We start from the raw sequence: 26,943 nt of genomic DNA, 5'->3' as shown, positions 1-26,943 counted from the left end.
AAACATCTCTTCTGGTTCAAGCAGATTCCTCTGCCCTTTTATTTGCTCTTGTTTGGCTGCAGGGGAAACGTGCTCCACTCTGACCTGGGGGCACTCATCCAATCAGCTCGCTATCTGCTGCAAGGGCCTCTATAATAGTGACATTTTTCCACCTCGTCAATAAAGTGGTGAAAGCCACCCTCCACTTGCTACTTGACCATTTAACTTCTTCCTGAAAAGGCCCTTTCTTTCTGTCAGACTCTGTGTCTGACTGAAATCAATAAAAGCAGAGCAAGGGAAGAGGCCGATCCAACGGCTGCATTAACTGCTGGTCTCAACTACTGTACAGAGAGGATGCTGCTGGAGAGGTGAACGCACGAGAGCGAGCGGCTCTTTGTCTTTCATACTGCGGCGGGAGAATGGAGCTTCTTGTTTATATCATGTTGTCATCCATGAAGGTCAGGGAAAGTCTGAAAATACTAATTGGAATCAAATGCAGTCGTGCACATTTATAACGTGCTGTGCACACTCATGCATTCTAAAGCCACACAGAAGAAGAATAAGTGAAGAAGCCTTCGTGTATGCACACATACTGAAAGCTGACAATCACCTGCAACAACACTGACATATGCGCTATCAGATGCAAACCCCCGAGTCTGTAATGGTCACTGTTTGCCATGAATCATTTAGCGTCTGCATTCACACATCAACGCACATCCGCAGTGATTGACACGAGGGCACCAGAGAGAGGAGAAAATGTCTCCCATGAAGGTAACGGGAGTGAGAAAATGAGGGACGGGCTTCGTCCAGGCCCGGGCAGAAATGAGTGCAGTGCTTTGTTTGTTTATGCTGTCTGAGCTGAAATTGATTTCTGTGCGAAGTATGCACCAATGAGTCCTTGCATTCAGATGAAATAAATAACACTCTCGCTTAAATTATGGGAGGGTATTCGGGACGTGGAGCAAGAGGTGAAAGCTGGATATGAGTAAGAGGGGGAGGAGGGAAGACGGATCTGGTCAGAATAAAAAAAAGCATAGATTTAAAAAGGATGACATAACTGAAAGGTGGCTTAGTCAACGGCATGTCTGCAGTTCAGTACAGCAGCAGAGGGAGAGAGGGGGAGAGAGAGAGGGAGACAGCCTGCAAGACATCTGGAGGAGTGAAGGATCACAGCCACACACCACTCTCTAACCACAGACAACATGATGAAGGATTAAACTTCATTACAACATGTTATGGTAATGAATGGGCTGTGGCTAGCTCTGGATGTGTTAGAGTAATTACCACACTGCAGCATATGTGTGAGTGACACTTACTAGACGCGTTTGCATGCATGCATGTGTGTGTATGCGAGCGAGTGAGCGCGCGTGTGTGTGTGTGTGTAGACGATCATGTGCCAAGCAGAACTGCTGCAGCATCTTGAAACAATGCAACAATTAGCTACTGTTGTTTGTATCATCAACAAACAGGGTGTGCCAGAGTGAGGCCAGACTTTGGGGTAAGGGCCAAGGTCTGGGCTTCAAGGTGCCAGAGAGTGAAGAGTGGAGGTGAGGAGAGAAGGAGGAGGAAGGGCTGGGGTTGAGTCAGTGTCACAGGGGCTTGTCTGGTCTTATGGCTGACAGATGTTCGTCTGGTTCAACAAGAGTTGTGACTCTGGAAAAAGTTATACCACGCCATGTTCCTCACCTCAATTATTTTCTCTGTGTAAAGAAACATCTCATACTTCATCGCTCAACAAGACATGAAAGAGCCCCTCCCTCGATGACAAATCCACATAAACAAATCCATTTGAATCTGCTTATCTGCCCTTGAGTCACTGAGACGTGTAAATGTTTGACTTAGCTGGCCTGTCGATTGCTTATGTTAGTAGTGCGAGTGTTCTGCCTGCGCTGGCAGCCTGTTGTGGTTAGCCTGCTGCTGCTAATGTGTTGTGAGAATGGTTGTGTTGAGTAGTATAGACTGAAATAGAGTCCCTTTATTTACTTTAGGCTTCAGAGTGAGTGTCTCCTGGGGTTGGCAGGGATGTGTGCCAAGGCTAAGTCCTGTCCCCAGACTGCTCCTTATTCCCTGAACACGGTACAACAGGGACTTACTGTGCTTCGGTCAAACTCCGCCAGGCTTCCCTATATTTACATGTGCTGTGGTCCTGAACTTCCCTGTGTGTCTTGTTCTATGCATGTGTGAAACAAAGGCCGTGTTTGTGGCACATTTTCCACAGCGCAACAGTACATTGCTGTAAAGAAGGACTGTTTCCAACAGGCAGGAAAAAGAAGACAGTGGATCATTAGACCGGGTAGCCTGCAGCTTTCTAATTTATGCAAATTACTTTCTTGGCTAATGTGGGAAGGAGAAGGAACGCGTGTCAAAGATCCCGTCAGCAGTCAGTGCTGAACAGAAAGTGAATTTTGCCGCTGTTCTCAGCTTTGGTGGTCTGGAAACTTGAACAGTAAAAGAAAGAGCAGAGCTGTGGTTTGACATGTAACTGTGACAAAGACATGTGGACTGCCCAGACCCTCTTCCTGCCAAAGTGGGCAGACATACAGCCAATGAGGGCTAGGCTACATCCATCGTTGGCAAATGGCGTTCAACGCTGGCCCTCTCGCCGCCCTGCCTCCACTCTCTACTGCACCACAGCTGCCCAGAATGATTTTATAAACCAGTGGATCAATACCTGTATTGATCAACCATTGTGAGAGTGATCCGTCTAAAACCCAGAGCAGCCTAGAGCTCAGAGATGGGAGGAGCGAAAGAGAGTGGCTGCAGAGAGGATGGAGAAGAGAGAGAGTCTGCAGCCACAGTGAAAGGGAGTAGAGGTGCAAGGGAGAAGAAGGGAAAATCCGAAAGAGGAAAACGTAGAGCTGGAGGAAGGCTAGGAGGCAGGTTTTTCGGACAACGGTGCCAGGCCACTGGGATCGGGGGAGAAACCATCGGTAATTGCATTATCGCTAATTGAGGGAGGGTTAAAGGGGCTAATGAATGCTGCAATAAGTATGCGGGTAAGTGACAGATGGATTAACAGTGTGCAGTAATGTGTATGCATGTAATTAAAGCGGCGGTCCTCATATCTGACACGGCTGATACTTGTGCTGTGGTTTGGCCTGCAGTGTGTAGCGCCTTCAGTACTGTTTTGCTCGAGCTTATGTCTGCATGGTTGCATGATATTACAGGGGCAGCTGGGTAATGTAGCTGATGAGCCTTTCAGAAACTAACAATGTCATTCTGCTTCATTCATCACTAATAATAATTACATGTGTCCTCATCTTTGCTCAGGGAATACCTTGAAGATCCAGTATCTGAAGATGGCTTTTACTGTGTAACTGCGTGGGACAGTGAAGGCCCTGCACATATGGAAATGTAGAACTCAAATTGGAATACCGAAAATCCGAGAGAAAAGGAGTGCCCCCAAAACTGGATGCAAACATGCACTAAGGATATAAAAGGGACAGTTGTGATTAAACCACAGTCCAGTAGTGACTCAATGTCCGACCTGATGGTGAATGGTTTGGATGACTTGGGATGTGTCTGACATGTTGACACTTCACTGGAATGGATCGTTTTTCAATATATTTTGAATTTTTACTGGTGTTTTCCTGACAAGATGGCGCTGACTGGAGCCTTCAACACGGCCTGACTGATGTTTTCCATTCAAGGCCCCAGACTGCTGCGCGCAGGACGAGGCTTATGGGATCATCTCCTGATGCTAAAGGGAAATCAAGTTTCCATTGATTGATTTTAAATGTGACTTTCTGCTGCATAATGGTGGATTTGAGGGAGAATAAATCCATTCAACAAACAGTTGAGAAACACATGATTATGTCATGATCATGAACCCACTTTGTCCTTGGCCCCTGGTGTGGGACCACTCAGAGTAAAGGGGCATTCACTCTATTGGTTCAATGTGGACGTTCTGCACCGAGGACAAATGCTACTATGTTTATAGCAGCACTATAGTAAAAAACATTGACAGGAATGAATTGACATTGGGACTAAATTGCATTTGAGCTCGCACAATAAAAAAGAACTGTTTGTACCTGATTGTAGGAATGTATTATTATCTTCTGTCTTTGTTTATTGACATTTCTGCCAATGTGTCAAATCAGGCGGTGTTTCAGAGTGACACTTTCTACTAATGAGTTGAATTAAATTGACATTGTTTTGTTTTACATGATCTCACGCCAAATTAAAAACAAGGCCGTTACTTTCTGCACGTGTGTTGTTATCACTGTCAGTGGAGGCAGAACATATTGTATGAAATTTCACATGAACAATTATGTACTGTTATACTGTGAGACAGCTGTTATGACAACTGACTTGTTCTGTGATAGACATTAGAACTAAGACTGGTTACCACAGAGACTGACATGTTGTGTTTACATCAGGCTTGTAAGAGTCACATACGTAACTGTGATGGTCAGACCTGACAGAACGAGCCACATCGTTGGTCTCAAATATTATTGTCTAACAAGCTTATTGCTGAAGTAATCGTAGAGATGTCACAGTTAGACCTATGAAAATAGACAAATGTAGATTTATACCAAGCACAGCTTTAACAATTAAATTACAGAGCGAAGAATTCCTCCAAAACTTCATGTGTTTCCCTGTGAGTTACCTTATAGATGTTGACACATTTAAAAATCTGATTAAAGACCTGGAACACCTCCAAGAACAGAGCCGCACTTCAAAATTACAAAATCATATACCACAAGAAAATGGCACAACAATCCATGTGCCAGTTTGGTAATGAAGTAATGCAGTGGATGTCAACTCATCGATGAGCAACTCGTTTTTAACACTGTTGCTGGGGGCAGATTGATTACTGTGGCCTATGTTTTCAGTGTATCTATTCACATTATAACTGTGTAACAGAATAACTCAATCAATTCCCAATATTATATGTATAACTTGTACCTCAACAACTGATGAAGGAGGAGCGAAAGTGAAAGCAAAAGTATGAAATCAGTCATGTAAACATATTTAAACAGTTTTTTCATGATAGCAGGTACTAAATGTAACTTTTAGCTTTGACCCTGGTAATGACAGCCCAACAGGTTGAAGTAAAACATCCAATAGCTGGGTATTTTGACAATCTGATAAACTTCTAGGATTGTCCAATCTAGTTGCTAAATTGATGACAAAAAGAGAAAATCCAGCAGGGGGAAGTGTTCAGGCAGATTTCTTTTTTTTTTTTTTTTGTAATATTATTTTAACATAATTACTGTACATTTCCAACTGGACAAACTATGACATACTGTAGATTAAAACTATAGATTATAACTCTATGTCAGATCACTGATCTGACATAGAGTATGTATTGCCATATTTGGAAACAACAATATCTGAGCAGTTCTTGTTCTTTTCTGTGCTCAGATTGAACAGTTTTTGTTTACAAAAGCTTGTCACACTCAACAATGTCTTTGGCACAGTGACAAAATGTACAAACATAATGTTATGTCTCCCATTGATTACTATAAAGTAACAGTTACAAAAAATATGACGCTTACAGCCAGTGGTGTGCCTTTTTAAACAACTCTGAATTTACTCTGATATAAAGTTTGAATTTTTAGTCTAATAATAAAAAAATCTCCTTTCACTTTCCTTTTTTTAATGCATTATTGAACCAATGAAATTGCTATGTATTAAATATATAATCTGCCCATGAAATCAGTTTGTATTACCAAAAAAAAAAAAAAAAAAAAAACAAGCCTGAGAAGAGAGACTAAGAAATGCAATCAAAAGTTTGAAGACGTCAGAAAATGTCAGTGATTCCATGGTCTCACGTGTTTACATCATAAGACACTGGATTTTATCCATTAAGTCACATACATACCCACAGTAAAGATACTTCATAACTGAATTATCATATCATAAATCCAGAAAGAGAGAACTGGAATTTATATTAATACAATGTAGTTAAACAAAATAGGAAAGCTATTTAATGGAGAGTAAACATTTATAATTTTGAAAAAAAAAAAGGAAAAATGTTTTATTGTCTACAGATGGATCCATGTTAAAGTCAAGGCAGCACTGAGTTAGTGGATCACCATCTTGTGTCCCTTTATCCCCCTGGTTGGATTCAGAGTCTCAAAAAAAAAAAAAAAAAAAAAAACCCAAAGCCTTGGATGAGTGCCAAACAATAAATTAGGATCTTCATTAGACACATCAAATCTAAATTACTATTCAATTAACAGGCCAGTCAACCTGAACTAATCAGCCAATTATGCTGTGTGTTCACAGAGAAGCTAACAAAAGCACACGAGTCCCCGGGGAAGCTGTAAAACACTGCACCAGAGTGACAGAGCAAACAAGAGGTGACTGGTTTGGAAGAGAACAGAAGAATAAACATGACACTGAACGCATCACTGCTGTGTCCTGCCAGTATCTGGGAACCACGTTTTGAAGATACCTCGCTATTAGCCTAAAAATGTCATCTTGTGATATGGCCACATGGGATTATTGTTTTTATTTCTGTTGAACTAAGCGCCGATGTGATCTAACAACGGTGCACTGCTGCTTAGATTTGAATGTGTTCCAGTTGATAATTAAAAGACAGTTGACGTCTAAGATCAAATGTTAATAATTAGTTTTATTATTTGTTTTTTGTTCTTTTTTTAATGAATACAGTCTGAACCAATGCAGCCATATAAAACAAAGACAGACTAGCCTCAGTCTACGTGTGTGTGTGTGTGTGTGTGTGTGTGTGTGTGTGGGCTGTACATACCTAAAGAGGGGCCACGGGTGACAGGGTGGGCAACACTGGTGGTTAGAGCCTCTTCTCACATGCAGAACAGTGTAATCTAAAAAAACAAAACAAACATTAAAACATTCAGTGTAAAAACTGTATAAATTGCAACCATTAAATGAAATGCCATCAAACGCCCAGGGTCTGGGTATGACACACAAGGAGGGGCTTTCAGATAGGAGGGTACTTGTAAATGTCAAAACAAGGCCGACTAATTGTGCTACTAATTCATGTTTATTAATGCAGTCATGTATGATGGCACCACAGACAGAGTCGACCTGTCTGTCCCTGTCATGTATGGCTGCTGAACGGCTGCGGGGAGTGTGTCAGGGGCTGGCTGCTGGATGTGGGGCATATGGCTCATGCAGCGATGGTGCCAAGTGGTGTGTGACTCTAACACACAGGCAGTGGGGGTATGATGATGACTGCTGGTGCTGGGATCTTCTGCTGGCCTAGTGCCAGGGCCCCTCTGGTCCCCAGTGCCTCAGAGCCCCTGGGCAACCACTACTGCAGTTATTGTTTTCACTGCCAAACAATTAGTAGCACTTAAGATTTATTTAGTCATGCTCTAATGTGTGGCAATTAGCTCCGGGCCCAAACAAGCCCCCGCCATCCGTACAACTTGTCACTCATGTCGGAGATGTGCATTTGCAGGAGACAGTGAGGGAATGTGAGGGAGGAAACGGAGGTACAGATGGTGGAGCTGTAGCAGGAGCAGAGCTAGAAGGATTACAGGAGCACCGGCCCAGCGCTGTGGATCAGCACTTTTTAAGAGATCTTCAGGGGCCTGTTGGCTGAGTGCAGAGCAGGAGGAAAGGGCAAATACAGCCCAGTTACACTTTTATAGAATGCTTTGTGGAAAAACACCCCTGACACACACCTCAGCCTGGCAGCTCAGTTTGTCATATGGCCCAGGGGGCTCTGCTGGCCTTTCACATGACCACTGTAATGACCTTAAAGGGCTTCTTCGGCTACAAACCCAGGCCACGCCCCTCACTGCCACGCTCTTTGGGAAATACAGTCTGGTTTGAGACCCAAAATGCTATTTGTTTGGCTCTGAAGTCGCCTTTGTTGTTCCTTATAAATAACCGACGTAAAAAAAATAGGTCAAAGCAAAAATAGCAGATAGGAATGGATGCCAAATAAGGACAACAAACGTATGGAGAAAACGATGAACCATTGTTCCTCAATGACTGCGCGAGGCCTTTAAAAAAAATGTATTATATTTATAATTTAGGACGCAGTGATGTCGTAAATTACTTTCATTTGAGATGGATCTCTTACACAGGGTTTATGATCCGAGGCTCTGTGACTTCCTTTTATGGTAATGCTACATATTTTTAACAATGCTTGGTTACATGTTGTGTACATACACACACACACACACACACACACACAGCAGCTTGAATGGGGGATGTAACACACGTTAGCCACAGCTCGGTTGTCTACACACCCCCATTCCAGTGAGTGGTAATCATCTAACCGCCGCCGTCAAAGCATGAATTAAATATCTCATTGAGTAAACAACACCAGGCCACCATAGGTGATTAATAGAAAAAAAGAAGCAACACAAGTCCCTAAAGATTCATTCATTCACATTAACAACATCCTCCAACATTACCGTGGAGGCACTTAGAGCAAAACAATATTTTGTGAATAACGCTGCACAGGGTCATGAGAATTAAGGTGAGCCGCAGCATTTTTTTCTTCCAACTTCTACGGCACACACCATATTTCTTTTTTTAACTACTTGCCGCAGCTATAAAGAGTGCAACTGTGGTCTCTGCTTGAATACATGTGAGCAGTTGAAGGTCACAGGCAGTTTCAGGTACATATGCACATCCTATACATATGCATTAACAAAAAGCCATCAATCCTTGCCAGTGAATGGGGGTGGGAGGACATTAAATTCACCACATATTAAAAATAGCCAGAGGAAAACTACACATCACAGACAAAAATGCTGAGGCAGGACATCAGAGCAGACGTTTCTGTGTTGGAAATTTGACTGTGAGATGAACTCCAATCATTGCAGGACTGGGCCTCGTCATGAAACTATCACCTAAAATTGCTGTGCAGTCTAGAAGTGGGGTGCTCTACATGAAATATCACTTTCCATTTTATCCCCAGGGGGCATCTGAAAGCTGTGAACCAATCAGAAGCACCCACGCCAACCCTTGACCTTTTTTCATCTCAATATGACTACCATTATCTTGCAGAAAATTAGAGGCATCTCACTCTCGCTGTTCAATCGTGACGGGGTGGGGGTTGCCGGTGGCTTTGGTGGGGTGCATTATTCAGAGATAAATGCTTGAGTGTTCATGATCGGTGTGGCAATCACACACCGCCAACTCAGCAGCGAGAAAAACAAGTCTGCATGAGTGCACATGCGCAGTTAAAGCTGCATGTAAGCAGGTCCGGGTCGGCTGTTTGATGCTGATGCGGCAGTGTGTTTGTCGTGTAAACCCGTGTGTCACCATCCAGTGTGCAGGTGTGTGTGAATATTATGCAAAAGCTGAAGTGATCAGGACTGATGTTAAATAGGAACCACAGGATGGGAGGGTTTTTCTGTGAACTCATTAGGTGTAGCTTTACACATTTAAGATGGAAGCATTTTATTATTATTTATTTCTTCTAACAAAGACATTAGGATATAAATGTTAATACAGAACATGGTCTGATAGATGACTGGATTAAAGACTGGACTAAAATACTCAAGCAGCTAAGCGTCAACAAATAGCACCTTCAATCTGTTAACATTAAACAAGCATCCCATACATGTTACTGGTTTAGCTTTTCCCCTCATTCCTAACCACCTTTGTCAAGTTTTTGTTTTTCTTTCAGTGAGATCTACTTTAGCAAAAAAAAAAAAAAAAAAATCAAAAAGCGTTCCCATTAAGTTTTCTCTGCTTCATCTGTAAATATTAACATACAGTGTTCAAAGTGTTATCTCACTTACTGGTAGCCACTAGTATGGCCTGTACAAAAGCACAGAAGATCCACATTGTATTTTGTTTTAATAATAACACTGTGTAATAGCCATGTTGGTAAATGTGCTCGGTTTGGTGCCAAGGTAAAACTGACCATAAATTTGAAGTATTTCTGCTGAATTGCTTTCTCCCACTGTTCGGTAACAGCAGGGAATCTGCTCTTCTGTCCAACAAATGAAACCAAGAAAAAACATATATGTATGTATTTTTACTTTTTCTAAACTTATTATCTATTATATTGCATGATGAATGTTACACGGGGTCAGAGGATAGCACCGCTCTAAATGTTATTTCCATGATTGCTTCATTCTGTCCATTTCCTGTTCATTGTGTGTGAGCAAACTCCATTGTCTGTGTGTAGATTCTGCCGGGCCTTCAGAGGGTCCGTCCCCAGGGAGCACTGCATCTTTTATTAATCAGGGGTGCAGCACCACAGCCCAGCTTATCTAATTTAGCAGCCCGCCTCAGATACAGCTATGTCGGGCTTGGTGTGGAAGGAAGGGACAGAGGCGTGGGGGTGCACTTGGGTGTTGATAGGATGGGGGTTGGGGTGCTTATTTTATTTTATTTTTTTTCCATATTGCAGGTGATGCACGGGGGGCAGGTACGAGGGAGCGAGGGGGCGACTTATCAGACACCTCGTCACCAAGTTTTAGGACTGAATCACAATAGAGCAAATTACCTTCTGCTGACAAGAAAAAATGAGCATGGCCCCATATGAAAAAAATAGGATTGTCAGGAAAAGGTGACACATTGATTGCTTAGTATGCGCATCCAGACGGCTGGAGTTCAGAGGCGTCCTCCCTATATATATGCAGAAGAGGTGTAGCAGTGCACAGCACAGCCATGAGGGGCGAATGAGAAATTGAAATGCCATGTTAGATTGGAGTCTCTTCCTCAAGCCAATCTCTCCAGTCTCACCCACATTAGACCGCCATATCATCGCTTGGCCGCGTGTGTTGTAGTGAACATACGCCGACCTGCGCATGTGAACCAATTAAAGAGAAGACAATGCTCGCGCTGCAGCAGATGCAGTGTTGGCCCTGGTCAGGGTGTTAGGGTCTCTGTGGATGTACACACACAGCAGTGGTGTGATGTGATCTTCTGTTAGGAGATTTTTTCCCACTTACATTTGTTAGATATAAAACGAAACACATTAGTTGAATAATATAATATATATATTTGCCTTGACATGTTTTGTTGGTTTCTTCCTTTTATTTAATTTCACAAAAACAACACCAGCGACCGTGGACTAACCCTGCACTCACCAAAACCTCACACCAAATTCCATAGCTGTGCATATGAACTTGACACCCTTGACAATTGTATAGGAAAAACCACAAATGAATCAATCAATAAAATCAATGGCACCGTCTGAGGTGGTGCACCCCCCTCCCGCTACTCCCTCTGTTCTAGCGCCGCAGCGAAGCGTCTTTACAGTTAGAGGAGGAGGAGGAGGAGGAGGAGGACAAGAGTGGAAATCAAGGGAGAGGGTGAGACGAAGCTTTCCAGTCCTTCTGAATGAACCCCACCCCAAACGCCAATTCTCCATAGGTCACTACACTGTGATTTTCACCCCTCAGCTCTGCAAGGTCAAGGTTTCTGCCTGTCAGCATGTATGTTCAACTGCACGGAAATGTAACACCTTAGCTGCACATTCTTATATTCCATGAGATAAACTTTTCCACATAAATGCAATTATCTCTTTACATGTCTTTACCATGTCTCCAGGTATTGACTATTCATTTCCACTGTCTTAAGTCTGTGGCTGCTTGATGCCTGATAGAATTATATTAACAAGGCTCCTCTGAGATTCAAGGACAAAGGCATTAGGAGGAAGAGGAGACGCCGTACGGCTTATTGTAGTCCAATGTCAATGTGACACATGACGAGGCTTGTGATGCATTGTAGGGTTATATTATACATCACACACCTAATGGTGGCGCTGCTAAATGACTTCTGCAGTGGCTTGGATGAACATGTTAATGCAAATAGGTGAAATCAAAAGAGATGTGGAGATGCTGTTTGTCTGGATGTTTTTCTTCTCAGTCCTATTTTCCTCCTCAGCTCTGTGCCACAGTGGTTGAATAGTGAGACCTAACATCAGAAATGTATGATCAAAAGCATTTATTCTTAGTATCTGGCAGGTAAATGACAGAAGACAACAGAGTCTCCTCTCTTTGATCAGTCACACTCACAGATTTAAGTATAGTCATAGCTTGTACGTTCTTCACCAGTCCATTTTGTTGGATCATGCAGGAAGTGTGGCCATTTCTGCGAGGTTAGTTTCCAGAAAAAAAATTAAATTCAGAACTCTTTAATCCATAGATGACTGAATGCATTTACTAAAGTGTAAATGTGAGAGGAGGGGCTGCAGGTCCCCACAGCCGTAACTTCAGTGAAGCACCAGCCTGCCAGGCCTGCAGCTCCACAATAAAACTCATCTATAATTTGTGATGAGTGTAATGCCATCTCCACTTCATGATTATGTGATATTCCTCACCTCTGCCGTCGCCAATGAGGCCGAGAGCTGGAAATCTTAATGAGGTGTCTCAGAGTTCAGCTGAGGGGACGGAGAGGTGGACGGGAGACAGGGGTGAGGAGACGGGAGAGAGTTCAGTATGTGCTGGCTAAGGGAGTTCAAAATCCTACTGTTCAGATTCAGATATGAGAAAATGTATGGAATGTAATACAGGTTAAAAATGCTAGGTTAAATAAAAATACACAAGTCTGTCACTGACGCTGAAGTAGTCAGAAATAAAACAAATTCATATAAGGATGAATACATTTGGTTTTTGTGTCATCATTTAAATTAAGGAATATTATGGTTAAGAAAGTAACCAAACGTTCTGCAAGAGCGTCAGGGGTGAACAGCGTCGTCCATCGGCAGGTGCACCGTGCTAGAGTGTACGTATGTATGATGTCAACGTTGTCACAAAGTGCTCTTTTTTTACTTCAAATGGCCACGGCCCAGTGTTAAAGTTAGACGTATTGGCCTTAGTTACAGGAACAGATTTAAATGAAAAAAACAACCAGTGAAACAGACTCAAACTGCATTTAGAGCCCCCCCTGCAGGGGAGGTGAAGGAAAAGCTATACATTCTGTGTTTACAAACACAAATATCCACATACAGATTCTTTGGGCCAAACAAGACAGAAAACGTACATTACTTATGTATGGAACAGAATTTACAAAAATGAAGTCAATGACCTCAGTTTTTGTTCAATGGAATGCCAGAAGAGAACGGAGATGATGTGAACTGATGTAAACCACAAATATCCTTGGGGCACAAATGTCAATGTAATTGTACATATTGATTGTCATTATTTATGATACATATCTAGCTAAGAAAAGAAAATATTTTCCACTAAAATCTAAGTCAGCCAGAATAAATGCCTGACATTTGACAGTTTGTGGAGGGTCACACGGGGAGAACTCCTCACACTCACGCTCTGTCAGTGAAATACATTCTTGTTCCTCCAGTGGTTGGTCTAAATGTTATGAATAAGTAAATAACAACTTTTTTCCAGCCGTTTAATCTCTGAGCACTGCAATTAGTAAGTCTGTAGTTTGTGCTACCTTTTTTCCTGCCCTTATTGTTGGTATTGAAATGTCATGCTCTTATTTAGCTCAAGGATGAATAATAAATAAGCTATAATTACTGTCTCCACCGAGCTGACAGCTTGGCTGTGTCAATAGTAAACGAAGCCCCGCACCCTCTGTCTCACCTCCCCACTCCTCCCTTTTATCATCTTCTGCTCTCTCTCTCTCTGTATAACTTTCTCCTCTCCCTCTTCTCCCTCTCTTTAATTGGATCTTGTAATTAGTTTCTCTGATGGATCTGGGAGGTCTGAGGCGTCTTCTACAGTTCTCATTAGTGCTCTTGAAGCAGGGTGCAGGCTTTTTAAACGATATGCCTGCTCTGTCCCTCACATGTCATAACACCAGATAATATTCTGCCCATTTTCATCCAGGGTCAGGTTCTCCTACCGAACCACCAAAGAGTGGGTCTTCGTGAAATATTAAGACATTTCTCTTCCTTCTTTTTAATTAAGATAGTTTTAATCATCATTTATCTTTGTTACATCTTCAGGTTGACATCCTTCTCAGCTGGGACACACAGACCCAGGGTGTTTTTGTTTTTTGTTTTTTTGCATCTGGTAATTCATATATTGTTTTGACAAAGGCACAGCTAGACAGTGTTCGACTGCAGGTAGCCATCAGAGAGAGAGAGAGAGAGAGAGAGAGAGAGAGAGAGAGAGAGAGAGCTGATGACTGACCCTAACCACAGACCAACACCAAACCAGTGATGAGAACCAGTTTCTCTCAGTTAGTCTTCATTATTTAGGCTGTGATTTGTCCCAAAAAGGCGTCAAAGTAAAATGACAGGCCCACCTCACACATGCAAACATGAAATGTTTAAATGTACAAACCTATAACACACAACCTCCCTTCTTTCTTCCCCCAGCACCCCAACACTGTTTCCCCCTTTTCCTCCCCACCCTCCACTGGCCAGGCTACATTACACATCTCTCCCTAATCAGCAGCCTTGTCTCGCTCAGGCTGGTTGCCATAGTAATATGCCGGCTGGTCGACATGGCAACCACTCCTCGGTCCACTATTAAATGAAGGATAGAGGAGGGAGGGGATGAGGAGGGAGGGGAGGAGAGGAGAGGGCGAATCAAGTTGGAATAAGAGAGACAGTGAGAGAGAGGGAGAGAGAGAAAGAGAAAGAGAGAGAGAGAGAGGGATGGGGGAACAGAAGAATGTGAAAGACAGGCAGAGACGGAGAGATTGTCCAAGATGGGGTGGGGTGCAGTGAGGGTGGATGGCATATAAAAATGACTTCAAGAAGGGTGAGGGGAAAGGGGGGGGGGGGCAAAGAAGATGAAAAAAAAAAAAAAAAACCTTGGCAGTACTACCTATTGTACTGTGCCTATTAAAAGCTTCTGATACATGTCACAGCCTCGCCATTAGCCCGAATGCATGACGTCATTTTACTTAATGTCCTGAATGTATAAATGTATAGACATGAAAAATGCATGTGCAGTATGTCCCATTCTGGATGAAGGACCAGGAAATAAAATTAGCTTTGAAAAGCTTTACTTAGGTTTTTTTTTTTTTTTGTAAATTGGACACATCTTACAAAATCACGTCAGTACGAGTTTTGTTAATGCAGAATTACAGTTTTGTGGATGTGTATTCTTTCTAGTCAAGGGTGGAAACCCAGCACTGTTGCCTCACTCCCTCCATGGTGCCACCAACATACTGTATCTCCATCTTTCACCTCTGTCCTGGTCCGTCCTGCCATTAACCCAGCCTCTCCTGCTTCTATTTGACTGGATCCCTTCTCCTACCCCTGCCCGAATATCGGATTCTTTAATGAATGAAATGCCGTTCCGTCCAGATGCCACCGCAGTCACACTGACACAACATATCATTTATGCCTTGTGTGTAAGATTCCTTTATGAATTGGAGCCCAGTCTGTTTCCCCCGCAGCAGCTCTATGAAAGATAACTAATTGCATGTCCACATTGTGCCATCAGACACTGCGCGCCTCGTGCACCATTCAGAGGCAATTAAAGGCAGCTCAGATAGGGGAAGAAAGTGCGTCATCCTCCTTAATGCAATCAAGGAAGTGTGCACTCAAAAATACAATAATGTTCCAAAACACAAGAAGCCAAAACAGAGGAACATTTAAAAGGGCAGGCGAAAACACTGCCATTCTATCAGACACTGTGAGTTCAATCTGCCTGTTAGACCACATAATGAACTTGATTCATCCATGTTTAGCGTCACAATCAAGACACTTAAAGTTAAAGACGCGACATGGCCTCAAAAGTTTTGTGTTGATCACATTCTATTCATTTACTTATTTATTTTTTTACAAGGCATCTTTTTGTTTGTCTGATTTTAAGGACAGACAAGTTTTTAACCTTTACTTCCATTCTGAAAATCCCAAAGAAAATTAATTGGTCATGCTTTTGTACTTAAGCCAGAGCTTCTAATATACTATAAAGTATGAACACAGCACCATGCTGCACCACAGGAACCACAGTAAAGAGTTGGACTTTATTATTTATATTTCAAAGTTTCACCTTTTCATTTCTTTTTTAATTATCTATCAATCTTTTTTTAAATAAAAGAGTCTTAAAGATAGTACAAAAACTGAGCTAAAGCTAGATAAAATAAACTGAGCTAAAAATCAGCTACACAAAATCAACGCTGCTTGGTCTAACTTTTACTTTAATGTGAATTTATGTAATGTAAATGTCATGAACGCACAAGTACAGTTAAGACACAGGCCAACAACGGCAGTAACTAAGAGGAAGCACACTTTGCTATGTTTTTGCTAGCCCATATAAGGCTGCGTAATTATTATTGATCAGCTGATCATAGTGTATTAGTGACCAGCAGATTATCTCCACATTCTCCTCCTGTTTATTGACCAGCAAAGCAGAATCTAGAGAAAGATATCCAGCACCACAGTCACCACAATTAGAAATGTACCATTGATTTGACAAAACTAAGATTTCAATGAATCAAATGTATTTCTTTTTTTAAGATTAAAATATCTTCCAAATTGATACAAATAAATAAAAATGTTGATCAGTAGTAGGTTGGACACTAATGAAATTTTCCGGCTCTAACTTAACTAAAGTATTATTTTTGAATATTCTTGCTGTACACCAGACTTACTGGACAACCTTCAGTGGTCACCACTGACCTGAGCTCCTCTCTATAACACATCAGACAGACCAGTCCAAACCCTCAAGGTTTTTGTCATTTGTGTGAATGATACTTTAGCTTGCCTTACTTAAATTAAATAAAAAAAAAAACAATTTCACAGTGACCTTTAAAAAAAGGCCAACATAATCTGTTAGCAGTTATTCCACTCCATGGCTACTTGAACCAACACAAATAAGACCTTTGTTACATGTTTTATAATGGCCACTCTTTTTACCTGGGAGGTATTTTTCAAATGGCCAAGCAACAATGATCTACCTTCATTGATAAAATTAAATATATGTTTACTTATGTCATTTAAATATAATTTATATTTATATGGTATTTTGCTTGAATGCATGGAACTGTATGGGACGATATGATTCAATATGGTGACTAATTTAGTCTTAGAGATTTTATCTAAAGAAAACATCATCAAACTACATTTGTTTCAGTTCAGACCCAGTAAATTGAATGAAACTTGTGCACAGACGTGACATGAAGCTTCCTCTTACGCGATACAATATCACAGTAGTGTTTTGTCGCAGAGGCCGACCGTCTTCAGCCGTCGTGACCTCATCATGTCAGACCACAGAGCATGAGACTCGTGCCTTTTAAGCCTTTTAAATTCCTGGAATATTAAATAATAAAAAATTAAAAAAGGAAAGCCAAATAGGTCAAACGTCAAATCGATCGATTTCTTTTGTTTTTAATTGTTAACCATTTGAACGCAGAGTGAAAACGTCTGAGAGACACAGTTTCACATGAATAGCTGGGCTCTCCTGATTCAGTGAGAAGATAAACCCACTCTTAACAACAAGCCACCGCTGTCTGTCTCGGTCGGACAACAGATATCTGTTCTCTGAAGATGCATGGCAGGCCAGCGGCCCCTCTGCCCCCGGGGATCTCTGGGTTTTTTTATAGCGTTAGGAAAAAGTCCGACTTTCACCTCTGTGTTCAAAGAGGAGCATCTATACATTACGGTTTAGGTGGGTCCACACATGCATACTTCATCTCACACTTCCTTCCAGGAGCAACAATTCCTCACGAGGAGCTAAACCATATTTATGTCCTTGTAATATCTGAGTAATGTGTTGTTCAGCTGTAGGTAATGTCAGACCTTCTCACATAACCTGAAGCCACTGCTGTCTTCATTGTCGTCTTCAATCAATCACCAGAACTGAACTTGAGGAGGTTTGGTGCTGTACGTGCACGGTGTTCTGTGCACGGTGCATGCGCAGTCGGTGTGTGTGTCGACACAAACGGCAGTTGAGTTGAGGAGTTGTTTTTTTTACAGACGTGCAGCGGTGTCATTCTTTAAGTTAGCAGCAGATTTCTGCAGCAGGCTCCACAGAGATGAGGAGGAATAATTCTAGACTAGGTGGAGTCTTTGTCCTGATGGATTAGAACCCAATAGTTCAGGTCTGAACATGAACAGTTTTCTAACTGATCAGAAAACAACTTGGGCCTAATAATCCTCTGATGGTTCCTCCTCACACTTGATGAGTCTTCTATTCATTTGACGATATCTTCTTTTGCTAAGTACATAGAAAATTTATTTTTATTTGCTTTTTAAAAATATTATATATTCACATTGTGGTAAATCTTCCAATAATTATTGTTTTACCAAATGGATTTAAAGCAGAGCTACTAAGGTTTCCTGTTATTAAGTTCAGAAAAGAGACAATTTAATATAAAAACAATTTACTAAAATGGTTAATGTTATTTAATGACCGAAATTAAATATAATTGAGCCTGAATTTTTTTCTTCATAATAACACAATAGTATGGTTTTGTACTGTGTACAAAAAAAAACACTTGATATAATTATTTTTCCTAATATTTGTTGTTAAATATTAATCAGCATTTCATTAACAGAAGCTCAACATCTACCTGTTTTGAAAGCATTTTAAATGTAAGGCTAAAGTAAAATATTATATATACAATATAAGAAATTATGAATGTGTTTACTGCTTTTTTAACTATATGAAACGTAGTATCTTAATCCTTAATTATTACCCTTTAATGAATAATGATAATATATAATGTAAACATATATTAATAGTTAGTGTAAAAATAATAAGACATATTTTATTTTGAATAACTTAAAGAGGGTTTAATATATTCATATTTTCATATTTAAGTTTGGTCCTGGTCCAGGCTACAGAGCTCTGAGAACCTCGAGTGAAAGTCCAAGGTGTTCATGTTATCTTCTCAACCATTTGGAGCTGTATCCAAATGTATCCGTCAGCCACCAAGACAAGAAACGGACCGAAACCACACCCGCGCCAGTATTTACACATGGCCCAGAATGCACCACTTGACTGTAATGGGGACTTCAGCACCTCGGTCCCTCAGCCAGCACAGTCACCATCACAACCAAAGGTAGAGACCAACTACCCTCCAAATCCCTCCCAATTATAAAAGGTCCTTGAGTTGCTGTTTTGCCCCCTCTCCAGTTCCTGCCTGATTACTGAGTGCGGGCCGAGCTGTGCAGGCAATCAACCTCAAAGTGCAGCGCACCAAGAGGACTGGAGGGGGGGAAAAATCAAATTCAAAACATTACAAAAAATAAACTACAGGGAGACTTGTGGACTGCAATTACAGGCCATCCAGCCAGGCCTGTGCTGCAGCACTCAAGACCTGCCATGATTTCCAACAGAAAAGGTTATTAGTTTTTATTGGAGGAAATAGATGTTGGGTGGCTTTAAATGGCGCTGTAATGTAGGGAGGCTGCACGGGGACCTCCTGACCCAGGTCTCCCAAGGGTCCCATTGCACTGCCAAAGGGACACACAGAAAACCATCAGGCGCCTTCTGTCCTTCCCCCAACCGTCAAGCCCTACAGCTCCTAATCCCCTGACCAGAGACCAGGACTCTGGCCTTGAACTTAACCTAGAAACCTCTGGCTTTTTTCCCTCTCCATTATTCCTTTTAAAAGTCATACAAGCAGAGTCAGGCTTCATGTTTAAATTTACTAAGGAATTCATATCCTATACCTTGATCGGAAAAACTCCTCCTCCTCACCTTTTAGGTAATAAAGTCAATGTATTAAAAAAAAAAACAATAATCCAGTAATTCAAAACAATTTGGAGTCAAACTAAAAAATGTATTCACCCCCCATGTTGTCTTTGAATTTTAGATCAGATTTTTTTATATATACACACACACACACACACACACACACTCAGTCAGTCAGTGAGGCACAGGCTGATGGCTCCAACACAGCAGCAGCATCACATTTAAGAAAACATCATCAGAGAGTGTGGCAGTTGCATGTTTGCTGAGCCTGGTGTAATGACTGCCTGCAGATTTCTGTCAGAATCATGTGAGTCCTCAGCTCCGGAAAGACAGAAGCAGACGAGCATGTTTGCCTTTGTGCCGGTCTGTCAGTGTGTGTGTGTGTGTGTGTGTGTGTGTGTGTGTGTGCTCTGCTGCTGTGTGACGTTATTTTAGAATGTGTAAGCTATGATCTGCAGCAGATGAAGTGCCCTCCCTCCAGTGTCCAGTGACAGACAACGATCAGACGTGGAAAAATACTGACACGAGCGTTAATGACTTTCACCGCCATTTGTTGATGATGCAACATCTCACAGGTGTGGAATATGAACCACTGTGATTACCAATGTCTTTCAGAAATACTCCGTGTCAAAATAGATAACGTGTGGGTGTGAGCACGTGCGTGCGTGTGCGTGCGCGTGTGTGTGTGTGTGAGTATATATTAGTCTTTGTTTTGTTTGCTGCCCTCGGTCTCCTCACCTCATCTGTATTCAGGACAGGTAGACTACAGCACGGACACACAGCGCAGTAACTAATGGAGGGGCTGATGGGAGCCTGATGACGAGCACATGGCCATTTGTACACACACACACACACACACACACACACACACACACACAGACACGCACATCCAACTTTCATTTCCAACCACATCTGTCCCCCCCCGTGCAGCTAGCAGCCAGGTAAGTTAATTACATTGACCATTAAATGTTGGGTATTCTTTCTCCTTGGTGCATCAGAGATGGAATTTAATAAATCTGACCATCTTTCTGAATAAGTGAGTAACAATTACAGCACAGGGCATCATCCTCCTCTGCCTCTGCTGCTGTTGCCGTTGCTGCTGTGAGGATCCCAGCCTTTAATTGCCTTGACTGAAAACTTTTCCAGCAAACCACTGCCCCTCTTAGTTGATTGCTAGGAAGTGCAGGGAATTAGATGATTAATGTCACACCGGGGCGGCTGCATTAAAGTGGCACACACCCAGACACACACTCACTCTGTGTGTGTGTGAGCAGCTTTGAATACATGATGTGCACAAGACTTTTTATACATGTAGTTTCACACTGTATATCTCACTGTACGGTCTCCTCTGACCTACAAACACAAGTTTGAAAATATATGCAAATATTCCAATTCAAATTATTTTTTAATCTATTTGCATCATTTTAATTACTTTCTTTTTTTAGTAAATATATTTTAAAATATATATAAAATTAAGTGATGTTGAAGTTTTTCAAATAGTCCCTGATTCAAACAACTCAGTGCTGTGAGGTGATGCACATTCAGCAGCAGCTTCCACTGTGGGCTCTGCCCAGAGAAGTTTCCCTTCTTTTTATTTATTTATTTTTTTTAAATGATTTTGCAAATTTCTGTGGTGAGTCACTACTCATCCTGCTAAGCTGAACCTCTTTTACTCTGAAGTCTCCTGAATCCAGTACACCTGATAAATGCAGAACTGTCCATGATGTTTGGTGTATAATATTATTTTGTCTTATTTCTCCTGTTCAGGGAGTTTTTCTAATATTCTGTTAAAAAAATAAAGACAAGATCTGTCACTGTAAACAATATTTCTGGGCTGTTTTAGTTCAATAATAAAAGGTTCAAGTCAATTAAATCAAATCAAACTTGTTTTCTCTTTCTCTTCTCATCCCTTTATCGTTTTCCTTCTTTCCCTTTTCCTTTTCTTTCTTGTGTGTTTCTTTTCCTCTTCCTCCTCCACCTCCCCCTCCTCCTCCTCCTCCTGTGCTGATCTTGGGCCAAAAACCTGACAGCCACTGACCTAGGAGCCTCCAAAGCTCTCAGGGAGAAAGGTAATGGGTCCAACCCCGGAACGCACTCTCATTCTCGGCACACATGGGGCTGCTGGCTGCTTTGATCCAGTAGCCCCTGCTCGGGTCTCTTGACGCCTGGTGAGGAAATTCAGAGGAACAACTGGAAGAGGCCTGTGTTTATTCAGCTCCTTTAATGAGGAGGGAGACGGATTATCGGGGGCCAAGATCTCCCCCCAAAAAAAAACACGAGGAAAGAAAACTGCTGTTCCTTCCAGATGTTGTTCTATCATCGGTCACTCCAAAGGAATCCAAGAGAGAGAGAGAGAGAGAGAGAGAGGGAGAGAGAGAGAGAGAGAGAGCACTAGCGGTCAGTGGGAGAATTTCCCAGTCCTGTCTCTGTTCTTCTGTCTGGCCAGATGTGGGAGCTGGCCAGCGCTCCGTGTGTAAAACCAGAGGAGAGCAGCTGAGCTCAGGGAGCTCACAGACATGTGTTATTTATTTTTGTTTATCCCTTTTTCTTTTGTGCCGGGTGACGGGGTGTAGTTGCTCCGGTGCTTATGAACTACCTTTGCTTTGAGCAAATTGTGCAGTCTAAAAAGGAAACATAATGGTTTCATAATCTCCCTTATTTAAAAAGAAAAATGTCACAGACCATTTTGAGTTTTTACCAAAAACAAAAACCAAGCAAACGCTGAAGCTCGTCAGCAGAAGCAGAAGCAGAAGCAGAAGCCTGGTCTGTACCTGTACTGCGACACATAACCATACATTGATGGATGCAGAAAAAAAACAAAACAAAGGGAGTGCAGTCGTATTAACACCTCTACCTCTACCTGCAGACACAAAGCAGACGCTGCCCGAGTGTCAAACTCTTGACCCTTGGCGCGAGACGGCTGCCCAAATCAATATGTCTCTCCATTGTCAAACCATTTAGGAGAGGATTACAGGTCAGATACTGGTCACAGTTCCTCACACACAGAGGGCAAAGGTCGGTCCGTCCGGCACATTTACATGTGATTTCCATGAATCAGATCCTGAGATGATTACAAAAAAGATCCTCTGGGTCTATTTACACTCTATGTCTGTTTGTCTGTCTGACTGTGTATCTGTCTGTTTGTCTGTCTGTCTGCCTGTCCATCTGTCCATCTATTTTATGTACAAACACACACAACCAGACCACACACACCCTTTTTTTAAACATGTAAAAAGCAGGAATATTTGCATTTTTCTGATTTAAAATACTGGTAAAAAAACAAGTTTTAAATTTAATTCATATATATATATAATGTATAATATTATTAGGTCTATTTCACTATTACCATGTGATATAAAAACTCAACTTTCCAGATAAATCTGTAGTTTGACGACTTATTATTATTATTTTTCGACAGACTAAATTTTAAAATCCACTGGGTCGGGTCTATTTCACTTTACTCTAATTTTTTAACTGTGAATTTTGGTGGCAGAGTATATATCAACTGATATTATTTGTTATTTCCTCCCTTTTTTGATGTGCTCGACATTGTTAAATACGGAGCAGATCTGGACTGCAGGCAGGCCAGTCAGGCTCATGAGCACAGGTCTTTACACACCATCAAGAAACAACGGATGTTGGCTTCTCAGAGACATTGTTTGATGCTGTGGATTTTCTGAAGTAACTTTACTCCGTGGTGGCAGCAGGACATTGTCTACTTCAGTCTAGTCCACAGATCAGTCCATGTTCATTTAGCAGCAGCTTCCTTTGGACTTCATATTTGTTTTTAACTCACAGGCCTACAATCCTACTGTGCTGCCCCAACATTGTTTTGTTTTTGTTTTGTTTTTTTTATTCTTACACAATTATTAAAAAGAAATCTATATATTCTAATCTAATATAGGAAACAGCACATTTTGTTTAGCTTTGGGTGTGATTTTAATAGAGTTTATGGAATAACTATTAAATTGAATTTGTACTAATTACAAAATAGATGTGTCTTAATACGTGTGGCAAAAAATATTATTTAAAAAATGGGGATGAATACATTTTCTCCAAATATCGTAGCATCAATTGGGTTAAAATACAATAAAATACAATCTTTGATCACATGGAAATGCACATGGCTCAGATTTGCATGGAAAACAAGTTAGGAGACAGAAACGTACCTGGTGTGGAGGAGGTGAGTCTTCCTCTCACAGTCCTGTAGAAACAGAGAAACAGATGATTGTTTTCAATATGACAACAGTGTGTCTGTTAGAAACACAGGTGGACAACCAGCATCTAATTACTATTCATAACCTTCTGCCGACATCCTTCTTACTGACCAATAATATCTGCCCCAGGGCTGTGCTAAGATTGCAACAACCCTCTTATGTATGAATGAATAAAACCTGAATAAACTGCTAAATCAAAGATGGTCATTATCCACTGTATTGTTATTCTGCACTTATTTCTCTCTCTCTCTTTCTCCTGGGCCATGCTGTTTGTTACGAAGTTATATTACAGCCCAGGGGTAAGAAAAGGACACTGCACAGACACGTCGTGCATAAATCAAGTACAAGGCACCAAAATATCCTCCTTTAAAACAGGACTTGTATATGCAAATCTCAGACTTCTATCTCGGGAACGCAGCACATTCTCGTGTGTGATTATCAGAAGAGAACAGGTTCAGCTCCTCTCTGCTCCCGAGATGTTCTCTGAAATAAAATGCTGCTTTCATTACTCTCTCAATCCACACCAATAAAAAAACTGCACATCTGCACTGATTAATTGCATACAATTCTAAAATCTTTGTTTTTAAAATATATATTCATTTTGCACTGCAAAAAAATAAACCGCAAATTAAATACATTACATTACACTGAGTTAGAAGAAATAATATGATGATGAATATTTTTTTTTTCCAAAACATAAAAACATTGGTAACGCACTTGAAAATGAGGAAGAAACAGGAAACCTGAAATCCATTTGTTGAACATGAACCAAATGAATATTATTTTTTTTCCTGGGAAAAGTTTGAGTAACACTTTTTCATTTGAAATTTTACCGCTCAATTTTCTTTTACATCTCTCTCTGTACAAAGACTCAACTCTGTGATCAACATTTTCTGATTTTCCTCTTCATGACGCATCAGACATCACAGCACCAGGTTTTTATTGTTTGTTTGTTTGTTTTTTTTTGCTGTAGCTTTTCTCCAGAGTTTCTAAATCTTTACCAACATCATAAGTTGTAGATGACGACACTGAAACATTATTTGATAAGAGTGCAGAGAAGAAGTGGTTTTTTTTAATCTCCTAATTGACTTTTAAAGTAAAGCTAACACAGCGAACTATAACACTTTAACCAGCTCCGTTTATGGTCTTCACTCTCTGACTAAATAACAGTTCATCCAGTAATTGTAGAACTCTTGGGGTTTTATTTTTATGACCTTTGAAGTTCAAATTTTCAAACTTTTGTTATTTTATTTCCAAAGGTGTCCACATCCTTATTTGTCTATATGGAAATGCAATAAAATTATTAAGTTTATTATTAAGTTTGAAAAGATCCAAAATAAATGATGTTGAAGATGCATTGAAATATTACTAAAATTATTTTTTAATTTTATGTACAAATTTCTATTAATTATTCATGGGTTTTTTTTATTTCGAGTCGATGTCAAAATAAAATAATGACAAACAATGAATAATAAATATCTTTTGGAAATTATAGCTTTGATATATTATGTTATGCCAAAAATTGCTTTTTCAATAAAAGACGTAAAAATCTTTCATTTTTTTGTTCATGAAAGACTAAAAAAATCACCTAAAGCCAAAGGTGCTGCCAGTGATCTGGATTTATTCTCCAAAGTGCAGTAATATGATTAGTATTAGGGTAAAACATATAGTGTTTCTGTCCAGTGTACTGTGATGACACTACATTCCCCATCAGCCTGTAACCCCTGCTCTCAGATGAGGTAAAAGAATCCATTCCACTGACTCCAGGTCAGTACACGAGCTTGTACTTTTGGACGGCTGCTGCCAATTGTCTCTGCACTTTAATAAACAGGCCACGGGTCAGGCAGATTTATGGGCCCACGGTGGGGTGTAGGGACCCAACTCCCCTGGCCTGCAGCTCTCCCCTCCACCCCCCGCACGCCATTACGCCAGAGTGAGATATAGTGGGATATTGATCCCAGTGCCACTTCATTTCGCAATAACTATTACACAATATTCTCCCAGGCTGCGTGTGGCCTCTGATTTATGCAGCCGTGCTATTTACATTAGCAGTAAGTGTTTTTCTATACCAGCCGAGGAGAGACTTTCAGCCACACAGACGGACATGTGAGCATTCACATTCCAAACCACACCTGTCTTTTTGCTGCCTCTCACGTCTTTTCAGGGTAAAGAAGTGCCTAACACACTGCTGCACAGTAACAGGAAATACATACGTAAACGCACAAAAGAATACATCCTCGTCCTTATTACAGCTGTGTGAGTCTGTCCTTGAGGCTATGTTGTATTTAAGGCACCTGCTCCATCGCTTACTGTTTGCAATCATGTTACATTGAAGGAGATGATGTTGAAGTGTTGCATATCATTTAATGTCTGATGACTGGTGAGGGAAATACAAGGCCGATATAAAAATAAGCCCAGACACTGAAATATTACACAGGTTTAATAGGCTTTAATTCAGTGAAATTGCGGACGCTCTAATGTAATGTCTACAAATACTGCTGACAGACGGTATATGAGTCTACAAAAACTAAAACTACACAGTGAGGAAAAGTTAGACAGGTTTAATGGAGACTTTAAAGATGTGGAATGATAGTACTTCCCTCAATAAAATGCTGATTAAAATCAGGAAATGATTGCACAATTTAGTTAAAAGTTAAAATAAATCATAAGAACATTTTAGTTGCAGATTTGGGCTTTTCTTGTATTTGGTTAATTGTTAATAAGAAAAATGACATTAAGCTTCTATTGCAACCGGTTCTGCTCTGATCCTGATGCGAATCATCATCAGTTTCTGCCGATCCTTCATTTTCATTAACTGCACGTCTCAGAGTTGGATTTGTGCCAAAGTGGCTTCCCTCTCGGTGCCAGGCTGGTTCTAAGTGTTTGTTTACACTCACAAAGCAGTTGTTTCCTTGGCAGAGCAGGGAAGTGAACAGTGAGGACGGCTGGGAGAAAACTGCTCCCACAGGTGGCACTGTGCCTCAGATGCTCCCACTGCTACAATGTGACAAGGCAGAAAACAAAAGGAGCAAATGATCCTTAATTGCTCTGAAGCTGTTTAACATCAGATGAGTATCAGCCTGAGCTGCCGTATGTAAATCAAGTCCCCCTTGTCGTCCCCTCTTCCCAGTTTAACCCCCTAAGCTCCCTCCCCTGGCACAATCAAGTCTTTTCCTCATGGGGTGGAGTGGGGGGGTGGGGGGGGCAGCTGAGTGGGCCCGCTGCCAAGTGAGGGGAGCTGGCAAGCGTGGTAATGTGGAGACACTTGATGC

General features: G+C 41.2%; 2 long non-coding RNA genes across 3 annotated transcripts in view; one reads left to right on the top strand and one right to left on the bottom strand.

Moving 5' to 3' along the window:
• The first annotated feature begins 2,331 nt into the window (after nucleotides 1-2,331).
• Nucleotides 2,332-6,086, top strand: LOC112487000 (uncharacterized). The gene is made up of 2 exons (XR_003049661.1): nucleotides 2,332-2,975; nucleotides 3,250-6,086. It is a non-coding gene; the product is annotated as an uncharacterized LOC112487000 (long non-coding RNA).
• Nucleotides 6,087-6,673: 587 nt separating this feature from the next.
• Nucleotides 6,674-26,943, bottom strand: part of LOC107988576 (uncharacterized) — a 60,503-nt gene continuing 40,233 nt past the window's right edge. Inside the window, exons 2-3 of one of the 2 annotated variants that reach the window (XR_003049774.1) lie at nucleotides 23,624-23,658; nucleotides 6,674-6,773 (exon numbers count right to left, since the gene is read on the bottom strand). This is a non-coding gene — a long non-coding RNA (uncharacterized LOC107988576). Of the gene's footprint in view, nucleotides 6,774-17,211; nucleotides 17,973-23,623; nucleotides 23,659-26,943 lie in introns of those variants that run through there. The other variant, XR_003049775.1, reaches the window with a different exon arrangement.

This window comes from Cynoglossus semilaevis, chromosome 5, assembly GCF_000523025.1.
Source record: "Cynoglossus semilaevis isolate Cse_v1.0 chromosome 5, Cse_v1.0, whole genome shotgun sequence".
In the NCBI taxonomy this organism is placed as follows: domain Eukaryota; kingdom Metazoa; phylum Chordata; class Actinopteri; order Pleuronectiformes; family Cynoglossidae; genus Cynoglossus; species Cynoglossus semilaevis.
The sequence above is the reverse complement of the archived record's forward strand: the minus strand, read 5'-3'. Positions and strand labels throughout refer to the sequence as shown.